Raw genomic sequence first — 20,821 nt, 5'->3', positions numbered from 1 at the left:
CAACCCAGATCGACAAACTAGGCACCATGTAACTTAAACACCCCTGAAGTTTGTCAAACTGCTTTAAAGTGTGGGTTTGTGGGTTAATTGAGCCCCTGCATGGCTCTTGGATCGTATGGCATCAATATACATTTGCCACTCTGGACCCAGGTGTAGGAAGCGGTACCTGACGGTATTTAATCCCTGAAGTGTTCTGTGCACTGTTAAATGGTTGCCAGAGCTTAAAGTCTTGGGAATAATGTCCAAAGCTTTATGGGAAAACTTAGAAAACATATGTACTGCACATGAACAGAATAGTTTCATTATCAGAAACGCAAATGGTCTGCCAGAAATGCTTTGTGTGATTCAATGCAGTGGCCACCCCCCCAAAAAAAATCGAAACAGGCAGAATTTTTTTCTTTCTTCCAATTGTTATCACTGGTTCAACATTTATTCTCCAACATACCATGCAAACAAAGGCCCATCAATGGAGGTGCCGATTTATTCTACTCTCTCAACAACTATCACTATAAACCAACTTACAGAATATAGCGGCAAAATGAAATTGAAACTAATTTTTTCTAGGCTACGCAAGGCCATTCCTGAAATAGCACAAAAATTGACTAAAGTTTACCAACGTGGCACTATGCGCTTCATTAAATACATTGTTAATTTTGTTAAAGGCAGGTGGAAGGCTGGTAATGACAGAAAATAAAGCCAAGCAATTTAGAATTTTTATATTTACATTAATTTCCATTTACACTTGTAAAAACCACAAAAACCTGGCCAAACCAAATAAAAGAATAATTTGGATAGGAAAGTCTAAATGACAAGAAGTAAGCAAAAAATAAAAAAAAATATATATGACAGCTAGGTTTATTGGGACTTGTGATTAATCATAAATTAAGTCTTGATTGAATGTTTACGATGTTCAGTCCCATATGTCCATATCCATGTTGGTGCATTTGAGCGTATGCTGTCTTCTCCTGGTTGTAGTGATTTTGTTTCAGATTTGTTGGTAAAGTTTAAGCAACTCCTCATTCAAAGGTTTTGTTTAATTATTTATTTATTTATTTCTGATATTTATACAGGGTGGCACATATCACCAATTTGGTGGTCTCCCATGAGGCCCTGTTTGGTAATAATAAAACAAATAACAGCATCAAAAACAAAATAGATAAATACACAAGCATATAAACAGGTAAAATACAAATTAACTGGTATCCCCTTGAAATAACTGATCATTCAAGAATCATCCTCAAACATTTACAAGAAATAGGTGAATGGAATTTCCAAATTAAATACAATTTAAAAAAAAACGTTTATTTAATAATCTGATATAGCTTAACGCACGGGATACCAAAATTGTTATATACACATTTACATTCAATTGCTCTTTAACTAATACACTAATTATGATGTAATACACCCCTAAAAATTCCTTTTAGACGTATGCTTTTGAAATGAAATATAATTACCATTAATAAATCTCAATTCTTAGCCTACTTGCACTCTCATGCTCATGACTACAAACTCATTCTTCTTTCCTTCCTTTTCTCCTTTTCTTATTCATCTTTTCTCCAGAGTATGTGAACAACTTTTTTTTAATTTTTAATAACCTCCCAATAAAAGTAGCCATACTCCTAACAAGTGACAAAACATTGTACCTGATATATAAAAAGCTCTCCTATTATAAGCTAGACTATACTAAAATACACTGCACTCCCAATACCTATACCAGCATGTATAATTACATAACAGTGTCCAATCACTCGAATTCCACATGTTTCTCCCTTCATAACTTTTTGACCTATAGAGGGGGTAGTTCATCATTTTCTCACAGTATCAGATTCCTGCCTTGTGTTCTGTGAGCGAATACAAAGTACACACTAGAGCAATGCACAAAGCAGAGTGTATAGTTTGTAGCTGGCAAGTGAACAAATCACTCACTGTACATTTATAATGGCACACAGACAGTGTTAATAGTATACATGTGTTCCATGCACTAAACTGTTCATTACTATTTGAAAGACACATTGTAAATTGCCTATAATAATTGTTATGCTATAATTAATTACCTATAATACTTTTGTGCTATAAAAATGTTAAGCTTGTGATTTTTGCTCCAAAATCAAGCTTTTATTAATATTTTTCTCTTTACTTCACTTTTCTAGGCAGCATTGTGGGTGTGAGACGGCTGCTGGTTATATTGCTGCCCTCCATATTGTCTGTTTAGAACTTAAAGGATGTTAACTCATATATAACACAGAGTCACCACCTTTCCATACTGTACAGACTATATATCAATTGCATGGGCCCGTATCATAAACTATACTATAGGTCCATCTACTCAGCCTAGAATATGCTTCACTGTGTATTTAACAGTCCTCATATTGTAACAGGCTGGTAAGATGCCTGTAAATACCTTTCCAGAATGATATTATGATTACCCACAATGACCTTTTTGTAGTCCACACTGAAAACTAATAGGAGGCCATCGAAATGCAGAAAGGGAAGATTGTAGGGTAAAGAAAGTACCTTTTTTTGGGGGGGGGGGGGGGGAGGGGTTGGAGAGTAGGAGACAGAGCTGGAGTGATAGACAAAATGAACAAATGTGAGGGAAACGTAATAAAGCAAAATTTTGTCCAATGGATGAGTATAAAGCAGACTTAACACAGTTGTGATGGAATACATAAAATTATAAATAGCTAGGAAATGAGAAACTGGAGAAGAAAGAAAGAACTTTGGGAGAAGGAGGGGGGGGGGGGGGGGTAGAGAGGAGAGAAAAGAAGAGAGTTTTGCAAATTAAAACAAGTATCTGGTATAAAAGTATGATTGGAAAGCAAGAAATAGGAAGGAACAGACAAAGGCAGAAACATAGAAAGAAAAAAAAGAGAACCTCTTTTTTCACTGAAATACGACTGTCTGGCACTCCATGTGTAAACCTGTATGGCACAGTATGTAGACTGACTTTCTGTCTCTGTCTCTCTCTCTCTCTCTCTTTCTCTCTCTCTCTTTCTCATTGAGCTTTGCTTTATTTACCTTCCCTTGTATTTACACACCTTTCATTGACACACAAAACAAATCCACACACACAAAGTCCATTCATCACTTGAGCTCACATGTGCATCAGCCAATCAGAACAGAGTAAATGTACCAGGGAGGGTTTGGCCAATGGCGTGTGTCCATTCATGGGTCACATGCCCAGCAACAGTGCATCAACTCTGATTGGCTGGGAGCCAAGCTCATGCATATGCATAGCTAGAAGCAACTTTCAGCCAATCAGCAGCTCCAAATGACTAAAGTGTGTTAATGTATACATACTGCATCTTTTTTGCATGCTCTTTTGTCTTTGCATGACACTGACATACAAACAAAGACCAAGCAATTGACAAGGGATACATTTACACTAAAATTGAAAGAGTACAAGGGGCATACCCCCTCCTTAAATTTGATAACAATCTTCAAGGCTTTAAGAACAATTTTAGAGATAATATGCCACTAAAATAAAAAGGAACTGAACAACAACAACTACTACTACCACCACCTCCATCACCACCACTGCTACTGCTGCTGCTGCTACTACTACTATTACTAATACTACTACTCCTACTACCACTACTACTACTAATACTACCATTCCTACTACCACTACTACTACTGCTACTACTACTACTACTACTACTACTACTGCAATACTACTACTACTACTACTACTACTACTACTGCTACTACTAATACCACTACTACTACTTCTACACTACTATTGCAACTACTACTACTACTATTACTACCACTACCACCCCCACCACCACCACCACCACCACCACCACCACCACCACCACCACCACCACCACCACTACTACTACTACTACTACTACTACTACTACTACTACTAATACTACTACTACTACTTCTACACTACTATTGCTACTACTACTACTACTACTACTACTACTACTATTACTACCACCACCACCACCACCACCACCACTAATAATATAATAATATTATTGGATATTTTGTAGCGCACATATCCACCATGCAAGGTGCCCAGGGCTCTCAAATATTACCCCGGTTCTGCTAGGCTACCATGTGCGGTGCTCACAGCATTCTAGGAATTCCTTCCTACCATTACCCATTTAAAACCTGGGTGGAGAGTGGCAAATGTAGATCTATGTCTTGCCAAAGGACATTGGTATCACACTCTTTAACACAGAGCTAATGCCTTTCTGGCTCTTAACAAAAAAAAATTGTAAATAGTTTATTTGATATTCTTGTAGATTTGAATAATTTAGGAATATAAAATCTCATTTCTGATAGGAATTTGATAATTATTTATGTACCTGCGTAAACAATTTTTTCCTAATTCAGTTTATTTTTAGCTAATTGGTGAAACTCCATTTTGATAACCTTCTTAGATTATATAAGAACTAGCAGGACCCGCGGAAATCCGCGGGATTCTAGAGGGGGCGGGGGGTGTAAATAGATATATAGAGAATGTCTAAATTTAAACCACCAAGAACGTTATTTGCCATTCAGGCCATTAAAAAATATACATGTTTAGCGTCCCCGCCCTCTTCCTTTTTGGGGGCCGCCTCCTATTTTTTTTTTTTTTTTTTGAAAGAAAGAAAGAAAAAAAACATCGTCCCCGCCTGCTTCCTTTTTGGGGGCCGCCTCCTATTTTTTTTTTTTTTTTTTTTTTTAAAGAAAAAAACATGAAAAGCACTGCTAAAATTTATTTTTGATTTTAAAAAAGAAAAAAAAAAAAATTGTCGGCCGCCATCTTGAAAAATAGCCCGAACGCCAGGGAAAATGTACGGAGCGGCCATTTTGAAAGAAAAAAGAAAGAAAAAAAAAGTGCCTCCTCCTTCCCATTTTTCAAAAAAACAGGACGCTATAAGCATGTTTTTTTTTAAATTTGGCCTTTTATTAAATTTAAAAAAACAATCCAACTGTACCGGTAGTTATTCTTTAAGCCACTGGAACTGCGTAGAGTTCCGTAGTGTGGCGTACCGACTACGCAGAAATTAGGCTGCGTATTAATAGGAAAATAGTCCCTGCGTAGGTTATGCGTAGGCTTACTGTGTGGAAAGCTTTTACTGCTTAGTCGATCTGGCGTAGGGTAGCGTACTGTTGCGTAAAAAGGCGGACTTTCTGCGTAAAAAGGCGTAATTTCTGCGTCAAGTTTCTATGCCGAAAGTACGCAAAAAAAATTAAACATGTTGAATTGTTTTCGTTCACCTTGCGTACCCCTTTCCGTCCCTCAGCATATAGTAACGTAGGCCAGCGTAGTTGGTACGCAACACTACGCAACTCGACGTATTGACCCCACGCCAATTAGTGACCCGCAAGTGTCACAAATAAAGTATTAAAAATATGCTCATCTGACCCTAATTAAAAGCCAAAACCCCCCGATCTTTCGGGGGTTTATGGCCCCTTGAAACCCGTGGACCCCACGCCTATATTACATATACACTCAACTCGCTGCGATCTGATCTCTCCCCCCCCCCCCAACTTTGAAGAACGTAACCCCCGAGCTTTTGGGGGTTTATGGCCCCTTGAAACCCGTGGACCCCACACCTATATTATATATACACGCAACTCAGGACCCGTGGAAATCCGCGGGATTCTAGAGGGGGGCGCAGGCAAAAAATTAAGTTTTTCATTTCGGGGGGCTCCATTTCAAATTTTTGGGAAATTTTCGGGGGCTACTTTTTCAACTTTCGGGGGCTCTTTTTTCTGGGGCTACTTTTTCATTAATTCATAAAAGGATAGGCCTACACTTTGTTGAGATTTGTTTAGTAGGCTAAGGTTTCAGGCTTCCTACTTCATAATTGCCTATTTAAAAAAACAACATTTTTCTAGTTCAATAACTAATTTTTCATGCATTGATTTGACGCAAGAACTGTAACATAATAGACCCTAGATTGTGATAATTTCTGACCATTAATTTCGATAATCATTTTTCAAAGTAAAATTTTCACAAGAAAATCAGACAGTCGTTTAAAAACGTAGACATTAGTAATACTTTTACTAATTCTAAGCTCAGGTTTCGTAAATCTATTCACGAAACTATATTGAAATCGCGGCAATAATGATGCAAACCAACAGATAACAATTTCAAAGTGTCAAATCTCTTCGACTCAAGCTTAGGTGAACTCACACACACTGCAGCGTAACTCCAGGCCGCAGGCGTCGGACGCCTACGTTGCGCGGTGCGGGTGTTGGAGCTTCCTGCAAGCTCATCGCAACTCACACACACTACACAGCAGCACTGCACTTTGTGTTGACTGAAGGCAGCTTGCGACTAAACTGTCAGTCCAATGGTTTTCTTGTGAAAACATTCCTTTAGAAAATGATAATCAAATTTTAGTATACATTGCCGTAATAATCACAAAATAAGCTTTGATTTCATACCTCCATTCACGAAAACATATACAAATCGCGGCAATAATGATGGAAATAGGTCTCTAAGTTTGGACGTGGACGGGAAGCTTCGTGTGTATCTCTGTGGCTTGTGCAGCTACTACAAAGGATATCCTATAGAAAGATGCTTTACTCGGGTAAGCCCGACCCTGTGCATAGTGCATTTAATACGCAACTTAATGTGAGTGGATGGTCATCGGTCGTGTGTCTACGGATGTAATGTTGAATATCCATGAGGTAACTCTGTCGTCAAGCATATCCTGCATTATGCATGTCGCGTCTGTTTTCGCCCTGGACGTCGACACGGAGGAGGACCTCGGGCGGAGTATAGCCAATTCCACAGAGTAGACTCTCCCGCGGACGATGGCACCGGGCACGGGTACCCCGAGGGCAGGGTTCAGGAGGAGATAGCCGCACCAACTTGGGTCGGCGATCTCATTAAAAAACAATAGAATACAAAGGCTCGCCGAGACGTCGCGCCCCCCGCGGAGCCTTAGCGTAATATAGATGTGCTTTTCTTAAAGGGAAATATAACCTTGATATCAAATTACACAAGATGAAAGTAGAAAATTAAGAGAAGTAGACTGGTGACAGTTTGAATGAAATTGGACCACAAAAATCAGAAAATTATGAATTCTTGAAAGTTGTAATCACTATGGGTATGGGCTTCAAATTGGCTCAGTCGGTCATGTCTCTGTGATGTAGTAGTGGACAATTTTCCCATTTGTTTCAACACACAAAATCACCTTAATTTGTTTTCTTCTAAAATGTATGACTCAGGATGATCCTTTTGCTTTAGAGGACCTAAGACAATATGCTATAATTGATATATTTTATGCTATCATTAATATATTTAGAGTAGTACCATAAGGGAGAAGGCACTTGTGAGAAAAACAGAAATTAATGATTATTATTGTACACAACAAACAGCTAGGAGAGTAATCCGCGTCTACGTCACAATCCACTGACCAAACTGCCAATATGAGATTTGCATATACTTAGTGAGCTCACATCTATATGTTAATAGCTTTCTTATTATTGGTCTGATTTATTTTAAACTTTTGCCGTTATGTTTATCTTATTTTTCTGCTTTCATACAAATGAACCTATAACCAGGGTTGGATAGCCCTTTAATTTACTACCGCTCCTTGAAATCAATTGAATTTTATGACTCTATCTACATACGAGTATCCAGATATCAGATGTTACTCAGTTTTTAATGCTTTCTAATTTGAGCACATTTTTATATGCTGTATTCCGAGAAGTCGTTCAAGACCTGGTCACGAGTTTATTATCTATCACGATCACCAGAAATCTGATGGCCATGCATTTACATTGTAAAAGAAACTGTGTGGAAACAATTGGATAATGTTGATCATGTGGAACATTAGAATTGGTGTATACTGTGAGGTTTTGGAATCACCAAACTGATAACAAATTGGTGCCATCTTTCTGAAGTCACAGCTCTGCACGCAAAAAGGTGTATATGGGACCACACACGCACATGTGGCATAACAGTTTGTTCCAATTTTTTAAAGCTATTTTCTTTTAATGCAGGTTCCTAAGAAAAAGTTTATAAAGATGTGCTCAAAGTGCCTAATTGTTTATCTTTTAGAGGCAAACTATTGTTTTTCTGCATGTCTATACAAAATATTTCGGCTGAAAATGTTAATTTGGTGTAATCAATCATGTATTTTTTTTTTTTTACTAATGTACCCCCCCCCCCCCCCCCAAAAAAAATTAAAATTAAATTAGAGTCTGGGTCTGCAGACTAACCCCCCACCCCCTCCCATCCTTCTTCCACCCCTCCCCTCCCATCCCATTAGCCACCCTCGTTTACCTCACTATACGACAAACTCTTTGAACCATTTTGAGCCATTATCACAATCTCAGCCCTGCTAGCCTAAGGATTGAGAAGAGAAGTGCCATTCCGGAGTTTGTTCTGGCCGGCTTTTGTTGATAATTGCCAGGCAGTTCCTGAAAAGGTCGCTGGATCCACCTAAGAACAATCGTCAATAAAGTCAACAATACGACTCCTCATACATCTTACCCCCTCCCTCATTCAGACCACCCAAATTGGACGTTTATCGCTACATAAAAACCATATATCTTTACAACGAGGGACTTATTTTTCTCTAGTTTGAACGTCATATAATGAAATGTTGCACATGTATATTTGTTTAATGGTGATTGTTATACCTGACTACTCAGGAAGCATTTACATGCTTGTAAGTAAACAACCAGAGGACAGACGGCTTTAAGTCCTCTCCGAGGGACTTGGTAATGAGGAATACCTTACCAAAGGGCACAAGCAGATTGACTTGGTTTCGATACCACTCCTCTACCACTGAACCATCTCCTCTCCTCAATATGTAGCAAAATGTATATTTGAATGTTGTTTCAGAGGAAAACTCTAGAGAGAATCAAGGTCTCTTTCTCGTCTAAACATTGTATTATTTTGATACAAAAATGATATAACTTGATGAGGCTAATTGTGAGCACGCACTGACGATTGGTGAGCTATCTTGTCAACTGACCTCTTCAAAACAAGTTCCTTTATACGTTTCTTTATACGTTTCTTTATACGATGTCTGTGCATCTCTGTACACCAGTCTTTACACTAGTCTGAACACCCCCTGTCATGACACAATGATTCTTTACACAATGTTTCTCTACGATCTGAACAGGCTACTGGGTTCTAACTGGGTGCCAACAGTAACATTAGACCCTGGACCAGTTACAAAGATTGAGCAAAAGAATGCTATTCATTACATGCAAGTTCTTTTTCTTTTATCAATTCTTTTTTTCCAGGTAACCTTTTAACCATCAAATAGTAGAAACACACAGACACAGACACATACACCCTCAAAGTGTATTTACAAGGTAATGAATGGAGTTTACGGGTAAAGCTTTCAAGAACTTTTAAGAGGGGGGGGGGGGTGGAGGGCAAACTGCAAGTCATACATTCAGATGAGCTTCTTACATAACCTACAGATATCAGACTATTGTAGGCTGTCTGCAAGATGGTCGTGAAAGACGACCTATGTATTGTCAAGGGCCTTCTGCTGGCAACCAACGATATATATCTCTTTTAAAAATATGTTCTCTGAAATTTGCCATGGAAACATTTGATGAGTGCTTTATTTCTTCAATGAAATAGGGTAAGGGTTAGGATAAGTTAGTGTTTCGTCAAAGGTTCTATGGACAGCATATTTAGATTTTCTGCCCATGATAGCTGCCGGTGAAATCTGGTAAATTTACACCTTCACATTAAATCCAAATTGGGATTTTCTTTCCTGCAATTAGCAAGCAAGTGTAATTTTTAAAAGTTATATTGGGTAGTGTTCTTTCAAAATTATGTATCATGAATGAATATGTCCATTTTACAGAAAATGGTTAAATATGAAGGAACAGTAATAATGTTTATTGTGTGATTATAGAATGAACACATTTTTAACTAATCTTCGCAATCTTGCTGTATATCACAAACAGTGAAAAAGCACTACACAGATATGATTACATGGGTCTACTGCTACATAATGTAGCATCAGAATGTGGTGACAGTGCATAATTTAAACCATAGTCATATTTTGGAATATTGTTCATTTGTGTTTAAATTAAACTTGTTTAATGAGATGCCCAATATTAAGCCTTCTTAATAATGCATTTGCAACTTTAAGATGGAGAATTACCTTTAAATTGAATTTGTTTAAGCAAGAAGGCTAAAATTCAGCCTTCCCTTTAATGAGTCTGCCACTTTAAAGTATGAGTCATGGCAGGTAAGCAAGAAAATAAACAAGTCAACAACTTAAATAATCACCTCAGTAAGTAATGTCAATAGGTTTGGGGGAGTGCATGGGATTTTTGTTTACTCTTAAAGATGGCAATGGCATTGACACAGACTATCCAGTGCTAATAATGGAGCTAGGATGTAAGGTTTCCACCCAACTGTAAAAAGACAGAAATTTTGCTTGCAAAGGGAATTAAAGGAACAATAAGTGACAAACAATTGAATACAGTAGAAGAACAAACATGACAATGGTTCATCTATAGAGGGGGTAATAGTGGATTGAAAAGCGGTGCCCCTGTTCGCTTCATGACTAAAGTGATGCGTTTTATTTTAGTTTCAATTGACTATATATACTCAAGACATATTTAAGATCATGCCAATTCACCTGAACTTAATTATTATAATTAGAAATACTGAGCTTATGAATATTGATACTTCCCACTCCCCAAACCCCAAAAGTATAAATTGTATGAGCTTATTTGTAGGCATTCTTCTTATAGAACATAACACATACTAGCATAAAATCTCCTTTGCATCTCTTTTTATCTCCTTCATCAAAAATAAAATTGTATTTTATTTCTTTAAAAAAAACAAGATGCTTGCCACTCATACATTATGGGAGAGTGTTAGCTTATTCTCTTCACTTGACAATAGAGTTAATTGTAATTCATTTAACACTCTCTTGTGAAAGGGGTACTATATTGCCCCCCTCACCTCATTCTTTTACCCCCCTGATCCCGGTATAAAAGAAGGGGGAGGGGTTAAGGGCCTTTGTTTGCTGGCAAAAAGACTCCATGTTGATCTTTGTAATGAATTAATTGGTTCCTATTTGACATATCCCATTCTCTGCCAATTATCCGCTGAAAGCCAGCATAGCATTAAGTTGTGCGCTTTTAGACAGAATAACGCCCCTTTTTACTCTTTTAAAGGGGGAAGGGGTTGTATAGTAATCAATTTGACAAGAGATCTCATCAATAATCTTTAATCAATTAGCACACATCTAATCTATACCATTATCCTGATTTGTAAAATGCCTTAAATATGTAGTTGAATGTTTATCTAAGGATATTAAAAATCCACCATAAAACACAAGCAAAAGATGACAATGCTCTCAGCTTATTCTACAATGTTCCTAATCCTGAAACAATAATGGTAAACTGGTCACCATCTGCAATAATGGCTAATTTGGCTTGACCCATGTTCTTTCAAAGAAATGGCTTTTAATTGGTAGGTGTCAGAACATTGAATAGAAGAATACACAAGAATGTTGAGAAGTGATTTTGATACCAAGAGACAATAAACTTTTGGTGGTTTGAATGCAGGGTGACAAGTTCTTTAATTGATTAATTCAAAGCTTAAACTTCCCCCTGGTCATCCCCTTAGGCCAGAAGCTGGCTTTTATTAGGAAATTAGGCCCATTGTTGCTTAAGATTGGTGTGTATTACAACGCTTAAGATTAGAAGGTAAAGATGTAAGAAAAATGTTCTGCAAAAAGAAGTTAGATACAGTCAGCTAAATGTTGAAAGGCTGTTGGCTTCAATTCTGAAGTTCAACTTCCACATAATAAGTTGACACACATGTGGTGGTGGTGGTGGTGGTGAGAGGGGGGGGGGGTGGAAGCATATAAGGGGTGGGTCTTAATCTATGAATATTCAAATTGGATGTGTATGAATATTCAAAAGGGGTGTGTCAAAGGTGTGTATAAGAGACAAGTTGACAGGAAGAGTCAATACACTTATTGAAGAGAAGGAGTGGCACATGGGGGGGGGGGGGCAGATAGTGTGGTGTAGATTTTCTGCTAGCTCAAAGATTAAATCAAGTAGGGCCAAAAGATGCTGGTAATGAATTAAGACTGTTCAAGTTCTTTTTGTCAAATCTAATCTTTTCACCATCTCTATACCTTTCAATTTATCAACATTTTCCTTCTTTTATCAAAAAATCAAAGTGCCATGGGGTCAACCATCTACCTTGATTTTCAAAGTACGGTAATATATACACTGATGAGTGCAAGACGAAAAACTTGAGTATGTCTGTATTCGCTGCTATTCAAAATAGTTTTCTATCACAGTTATCTTCCAACTGCAGAAGATTGTATAGATGATCAGTTCCCTTTCTAAGTTATGCACTTCCAACAACTTAGTATAGCCAGAACCATCAGGCAGTTCAATGCTTTCTTGTTTTTCTTCTTTTCCCTCATGAAAAACAATGGACCCTAGCTCTACCTGAATTTGTAGAAACCCTACATGACATATTGACAAATGTGCAACAAATGGTTTAAAAGTCTCTGTAAACGAAGACAACCTCATAACAACAAAGGGGCGAGGCTTAGAAAGGGGAAGGAAGATGGAGAAAGATATTAGCCTTAAAGAGAAGGTTGAGTTCTGGGAAGAGGTGAAAAATAATTTGTGAGCATTACTCATTCTTATTATGCAAGTGTGGAAGAATATCAGTTAAGACATGTTCCCTGAAAAGTATGGCTCTTCAAATGCCTTCATATTCTAAATATGCATGTAACATCGTAAAAATCGGGAGGCCGGCTTTTTACGCCACGTGTTCGTGTAGTCCCATATACATCTTTCTGTGCAAGTGTTTGTAACTTTTCCAAGACTTGGCCACATTTCTTATCATTTTGATGATTCCAGAACCTTGCAATACACACAAATTCTTATATGCTAGATGATCAACCTTTTCTGGTCGGTTCCACACCGTTTCTTTCACAATGCAATCACATGACCAGAACTCAACTTCATCTTTAAATGGGGAAAGAAGTACCCCTTTTCACTCATGACTTATCTGCAAGCTTTTCCAGAGCTTAGGCCTGGGTGTTTTCTCCCTTCAATTGCAGTGTCTTAACTTTTCTCACATCCTCAAATTGTTGCAAGATAAAGGCTCAAAACGGATTGAACTAGAGAAAACTGAAGTATAAATCAACGTGAGAAAAAATAGACCTTAAGAAGTGACAATGCAAACTAAGACATTTAAAAAAAAAACAAGACAATTATTGGAAAGGTAAACTAAAAACAACTTGTTGACTAACTTCACATACACTTATTGGAAAGTCCAATCCATACTTAAAACTTTATAAATGTAGTTAGTTCTTACAAGAAAGGCCAAATTATTCAAAGGGAGTGGTGCATGAATCAGAACAGAGTAGAAATGTAGGCTAATTCCAGACACTGATGATTATATCTAGCTTAATGCCAGTTGTGTAGTCTGCAGGCACATGCTCTAATTTGACACATCAACACAATCTCTTTTGCAAAGTATTTTGAGCCTTTGCTCTTTTGCTCATCTCATTTAGTATTCCCTGGTCCAAATCCACTTTGGTTAGTAGCTGTGTTAATTTACGTGACTGCTAAGAAAGCGTGTATATATGCTTGTCTTCAGCAACTAGGGGACCAACAGCTTTGGTAACAAGGATAAAGCCGGGCTTTGAACCCGGGACCTTCCACTGCTCTACCACTGAGCCATTGCGCCTCCTTCCAAACAGTTTGTCCTGCTCTTGATTAATTAAAAGAAGTCCTTTTCAATTGAACATTGAGCGCTTAGATACTTTGGTGGTAAGTGCTTTATAAGCACCATTTTCATTATTATTATTTAATATTATTATCATATAAGTCTGAAGATAAAACTAGCAGAGCGAGGAGAATGGTAGAAGACTCGAATCTGCCTTGGTATGTGAAGAAGCAGGGTCAAGATGAAAGAATTACTGGGAAAGCAAACAATTAGAACAAGCTAAGTGTTAGCTTGTCAGCTTACTACAAGCTTTAGCAAGGGGACTTAATTAAAGTATTATTCTAGAGGTAAGGCCAGTGTAGTCTTGTCTTCCAAACAGAGATTTTTTCTTCTTCATCAAGACAGAATATTTATTTTATGTCCTCCAGACTTCCTTAAACTTTGATTTTCACCAAAAGCAAGAAAGTGTCTGTAATATGGAATGAGAGACTGCAGCAATCTAGCCCTGGAAAGCTCAAAAAAAGATCTTTGGAAAACTATAGGGGCACTGAGTGTCAGTATCATCTGCCACCCCCCCCCCCTCCCTCCATCTCCCCAGCAACACATTGTATATTTGAATATGTACACTTTGATTAAAATGGACAGCTAGCATTTTCGTAGGAGATACAAATCTCCTTTCCATTTCTCACAGGGATACCAGTTTGTTTCACCTAATGAGCCTGAAAAGAGACTCAGACAAGTTGGAGTCCCGCATCGTCTGTTTGGAGGCAGAATTAGGGCGTTAACTCATATAATTTTAAGATAGTGATTTAATGCCCTTCTTGCTCTGAACAGATGGTATACACTGTAAAGTATAGGACCTGAATGACAAGGGTCAGGGCCTGAAAAATGGCACCCGGGCCCCAAAATCTCACCTAGACAATTACCCCCTCCTCCTGCTCATACTCTACTTTCTAAAGAAAACATTAATCTTGAACTTGACGATGACTTGACAATGATCCGACTTAAGTCTCTCTTCCATTCACATCAGAAAATATGATTGTATATTCATTTTCAATACCTATGGAGTACGAATGACTTGTTGCTATGTCTGGCAAGCAACAGGTATGTTTCTCACCTTTAATAGTAAAGACTCCCTTCTTCCATTACTGCTGATGCCCTACTTTCCCCATACCATTACACTTGAACTTGTACCCTTAATGCCATGATCTGGCCTTAGTCTGTCTCCCATAAAAATGGGGTCATCTCATCAAACAAGCCTGAAAGGTCCACAAGGCCCCATTCACATTGGAAAAATAAAATTTAGAAATGAATGACAGTGACACATTGATTTTCATTACCAAAGTTTGCTCGTTGTTATGTCTTGCAATCATCCATTATATTTAGTATGTGATGTAAATACAAGCAAAGAGTGGGAAAGGTGTAGGAGAGAGATGTCAAAGAATGGTATGAAAATAATTGGGGAGAGGAGTAGAGAGAGTGAGATAGAGATAGATGGGGAGGGGGGGGGGGGTCAGGGAAGGGGGAAAGGGGAAAGGGGAAAGGGGAAAGGAGAACTGGGGAGGGGGGAGGTGAAGAGTGCGAAAAGGAACAAGGAGAAACGATGGTGCTAAAGGATGGGACGGAGAGGGATGAAGAGAAAGAATGAAAGAGAGAGAGAGAAGGAGGTAGAGAGCGAGAGAGATATATATATATATATATATAGAGAGAGAGAGAGAGAGAGAGAGAGAGAGCGAGGTAGAGGTAGAGAGAGAGAGAGGTAGAGAGAGAGAGGTAGAGAGAGAGAGAGAGACAGGAGTAATAACAAAATGATAAGAGAGAAGGTTGATGAGAAAGGGGAAGTTCAAGAAAGTTGAACCAATTTCTATTGGATCACACTTTCGAAATGAAAAAAATACTCCATTACAAAAAATCATTGACACCGCCATACAAACTCAAAGCTGACTGATAACTGTGCCATTCAGGACAATATAATTGTCTGTGTAACCTGTTGTCGGTCTTGTGTTGGTTTCCTTTGGTAAAAATAAATATAAAATGTTCCTTTTTGTGATGATTCTCTCCTTCTTTAGATCAAGAAATATTTCATATGTGAAATGGGCCATAGTTAGCAAAATTCTGTGGATCTTTGTTCTTTGTAGGGCAACCCTACCTGCTTATTTTGAGAAAATAAAGATTATCATAAAGGACGAGACCCTTAAGATGACCTTGACATATCTTGTCTAGAAAAAGAACGTCACAGACTCGATCTTCCCCCCAAAAAGAAAACACAAAGATGAAGTAGGCCACATTTAGGATGTAAAACAGTTATGATTTATTCAAGAATTTCTTGACAAATTTGGAAGAAGGATTACCCCTCGATTCCAATGTTTGCTTTCACTAAACTATGAGGAATGGATGGAGGGGTCAAAGAAGAGGCGATGCAGGCAGGGGCGTCGCTAGAGAGGGTGGCCGGTGTAGCTCCACCATGTAAAATGGATGTATTACCCCCCCCCCCCTCCACCATAGGAATGAATGTTAGGGGTGTAGCTATCAATAAAAGCATATAGCATGGGCAAAGCTTTTTAGGCTTGCCCTATTAGCCCCTCCCCTTTCATTCTATTTTCTTCTACTTACTAGCTGATTCCTATCTTTCTATATCATACACAAACTAGTATTGGTGGTAATCACCCATTAAAATAAAGTACGCCCCTGCCCCTGCCCCTGCCCCTGGCCCTGGTAAATGTTCTCGGAATATGTAAGCATTCCACAGGTGTTGTGTAGAAGTGGTCTGGTGGATACGCCGTCGATAGAATGGGTCAAACGACTTTGCGATTCGTGTCCCAGCCACAGCACTAATGTTCTTGGCAAGACATTAATTTACAGTTGCCACTCCTAACCCAGGTGTAGAACATGGGTACCTGGTAGACAGTTTCTTGATTGCTTTGAGTGCATCAGAGCAGCTTGGTCAAAGCTAGGGTAACAGCAACATTTTTACCTTGGACCTTGGATGGGTTTGTCCAAAAAATAAATGTATCAATCAATTTTATTTCCATCATTATCATTACCATAAACGGGTCTTACTTCCAGGCAATTGGAAATACAAATTTCCAACTCTAAGTATAACCATGGGATAACTACCGGTATACATGTAAAAAAAAAAAAGAACTTTCAAAAGTTGGATTCTCCCTTTGAGGAAGCTCAAGTTCAAACCATCCACCTGACATTTCCTCTCGGCGGCAGAGGAGGAGCAGAATAAAGGAAGACACTTTATGTGACCCGCAGGGGGTCAGAGTGAAGTTTATTTTCATTGGAATACCGGAGGAGTAGGAGGATGAATAGAGGTAGAGGAGGGCGAGGTGATGATGCGGGCGGGGCGGGGCATCACCGGACCTCAGGATTCCAGAGGGTAAGGGTAAAAATCTTTAAAGGATGGTGATGCTGATTGTGATGATGATGGTGGTGTTGTTGTTGTTGTTGGTGGTGGTGGTGGTGATGATGATGATGATGATGATGATGAGGATGGTGGTGGTGGTGGTGGTGGTGGTGGGGTGGTGGTGGTGATGATGATGATGATGATGGTAGTGATGATGATGGTGGTGGTGGTGGTGCTGATGATGAGGGTGGTGGTAATGATGTTGATGGTGGTGTGGTCATGATGATGATGGTGGTGGTGGTGGTGGTGATGGTTGAGGTGATGATGATTGTGGTGGTGGTGGTGGTGATGATGATGGTGGTGGTGGTGATGGCAGTAATGACGAAGATGCAGATTCGAGGATGGTGATAGTGATAGAAAGGAGGGGGTGATGGTGATGACGTACAAAACAACACTGATTTTGCAACCCCTTAACTTAATAAGTTTCACATCTATCAGCTTTTTATTGACATTACTACACAATGAGTACATCATTAATATTAAAACCCTAAATACGTTAAGAGTCTATACCCAACAAAGGGGGCATCATTACCCCTCTTTTTCCTCTCCCACATTCCTCAAAGATTCCATGGTAGGGCAACCAAGGGGCAAAGGTTAAAGATGTCTAGACGAAGAGCCCATACTTTGGGGCCACGAGCCTGCAAGCAGAATCAGTGGGAAAATTTCTTTGGAAGAAAGACTTCAAAAAGAGGGATTTTTTTATCAGGACAAATTGGAATTGTCATGATCTCATAGCTGAAATATGCGAACAAGGAGTCAAGGGGAAATAAGAGGTCAGGTCCATGGTACTCTGGTAGAGGGACCCCTGGATGAGGGTTAAAGGGGGAATCATCAACTGCTGCAATAGCATCAAGGATGGTCACTATGCATGGTCAAGTGGTTTAAACACATGTTTGGAGATGCCAAGGTCGTGGGTTCAAGCCCCATGTGGGCACTAAAAACCACTAGTGTCTGGATAGACATTAGAGGTGTCGTGGTCAAGTGGATATGTCACCGGACTGTCGATCATCAGGCCCACGGTTCGAGTCCAAGACATTGATCTCCATTTGCCACACTCAACCCAGGTGATGTAAATGGGTATCTGGCAGGAAATAATTTCTTGAAATGCTAAAGCACCGTAATGGCAGCCATGGTAAAGCCAGGGTAATAATCGGGAGTGCCGGGAGTGTCAAGTCTGACAGACATGATACAAGAACCCACTATTATTATCATTATTATTATTCTATATTTGCCACTCTCCACCCGGGTCTTCAATGGGCACCAGCAGGAAGGCCTTCCTTGAATGCAGTGAGTACTGTAAATTGGTATCTAAGCTATAACCATCGAAATACAGGAGGGTTTTGAGCATCTCACATTGTGAATATAAGCACTATTGAACTATCTAATAACATTAAAGGTAAAGACCAGTTATGGTCATGCGATTGCATTGTGAAAGAAACGTTGTGGAATCGATCAGAAAAGGTTGATCATGTAGCATCTAGCATCTGCAAGGTTCTGGAATCATCAAAATGATAAGAAATTTGGCCCATTCCTCGTAAAGTTACAAGCACTATACACAGAAAGATGTATATGGGACAACGTGACACGTGCGTTATATCTACCCTATATCTCTCACAGACCATGAGAGAAACAAATTTACCAAATATATGAATTAGTAGGCGGTTTCCCGGCAAATTTGTTACCATCATGTATTAGTCAAAATATATTCTTTCACATGATTGGTAATGAGAGCTTCCATTTCATTTTTTGAAATTGGGGCGTTTCCAATACTGGTCTTTATCTTTAATCATCATCTCAAAGTAGAAGACAGAAAAAGTTCATTTTGTCGGATCTTTCTTGAAGTAAAGCCAAACTTTTTACACTTTTGAAAAAACAGACCCATGTTTACGAATGTTTTTGTTAAAACTAGAACCCACGTTTACAGGCCTCTTTCTTTTGACTCATTTATATTTCAATTTCATTTTGGTTGGTGTAGGCCAAATTGGAAATTGCATGGACCTATATTTCCTGACCCCCTTTCAGATTTGGGCCATTGCACTTTTGTGTGACAAGGTCCAAATGACTGTTTCACCATCAAGAGTACACATCTCACATTACATTAAATCAAACATATGCATATAACATGTGTATAACTGAAACAATTAAATTCAAATAAGGAAGTTGTTGATTACTAAGTCAATAAGGATAAGATTTAGTCTAAATAATGAGTTTAGTACAAACAAAACCTTTCAAATTATCTCACAGTGGATTTATCGTTCTAAAATGAAAATGAAAGTTAATTTTTGAGCGGGGATATCTTATCGTAATGAGGTTGAAAAGCAAATCTATGTTTACACAGGAAGGATATAAGAATAAACTCGACATTGATCAAACACCCGACAGGTAATCATACAAAATCAACCTTTATGCCTTTCATACACTTGAAACTATGATTAAAGGTGAAAACCGTAATCTGCAGCACACTTAACTATAATTGCCTGTTCTGACATCAGAACAGAACATACAAAACACAAAGAAACATCATTTTAAAACATACAAAACTCATTCAAAGAAACATCATCTGAAACGACACTTTAGAACATACAAAACTCAATAAAAGAAACATCATCTGAAGCGTCACTTCAGAACATACAAAACTCGAACAAAGAAACATCATCTGAAACGACACTTTAGAACATACAAAACTCAATAAAAGAAACATCATCTGAAGCGTCACTTCAGAACATACAAAACTCGAACAAAGAAACATCATCTGAAACGACACTTTAGAACATACAAAACTCAATAAAAGAAACATCATCTGAAGCGTCACTTCAGAACATACAAAACTCATTCAAAGAAATGTCATGTAAAGAGGAGGCACGATGGCTCAGTGGTACAGCAGTGGTCCATGCGCTAGTGCCCTTTGTTTACTGGTAGGCACTTAAAGCTGTAGGTCCCCTGGTTTTCTACTTATAAGCATATTCATGCTTCCTTAGCAGTAAGGTACAACAATCATCATCAAATATCAAAAGAATCATCTCATAGTGAAAAGCAAGTCTCTGACGGTTCTAAGGGTCCCGCAACAATTGCTACGTGTTCAATATTCTTTCCCCAAAACCTAAAATAAAAAACAATTGCAAGCCTAAAGGTTCATTCAGCTATGACACCCACAAAAATGCAGCATTGCTTTACCTGTAAATAAAAGGCAGGGCATCAATTAAGTCTGTGGAAGGCTATATGAGTTAACACAGTTTCGCAGACAAAAGATCACAAGACTCTATTTTCTTTACATGAGTTTCAATGAATTTGGAACATGCCAAAGATTAGGTCAAATAACTCTTTATTACAAAGATCCAGTTATCAGTAATGTTGCTTACCTATATGTCACAGGAAGGGATATAAGATATAAATTACATATTTTCTAATTTTTTCCAAATGAATTTGATATCAAATGAGATCAAGGGGTGAGATTAGAGAAAGAATTTTGGGGAAACCCAAATTTATGGGAATCCCACAATTCTGTGAAATACAATTTGGAGAGGGCCAAAGTTCAGATGCAATAGGAAGATTGTAAGATTATCTTTCCTTAAGATACTCAGAACCCCCCCCCCCCCACCCCCCTCTCTCTCTCTCTCTCTCTCTCTCTTTCTCATTTCTTCTTCTTCTTCTTCTTCTTCTTCTTCTTCTTCTTCTTCTTCTTCTTCTTCTTCTTCTTCTTCTTCTTCTTCTTCTTCTTCTTCTTCTTCTTCTTCTTCTTCTTCTTCTTCTTCTTC

Source organism: Strongylocentrotus purpuratus, unplaced genomic scaffold (assembly GCF_000002235.5).
Source record: "Strongylocentrotus purpuratus isolate Spur 01 unplaced genomic scaffold, Spur_5.0 spur5_contig_850, whole genome shotgun sequence".
Lineage (NCBI taxonomy): Eukaryota > Metazoa > Echinodermata > Echinoidea > Camarodonta > Strongylocentrotidae > Strongylocentrotus > Strongylocentrotus purpuratus.
This window is presented reverse-complemented; position numbering follows the sequence as displayed.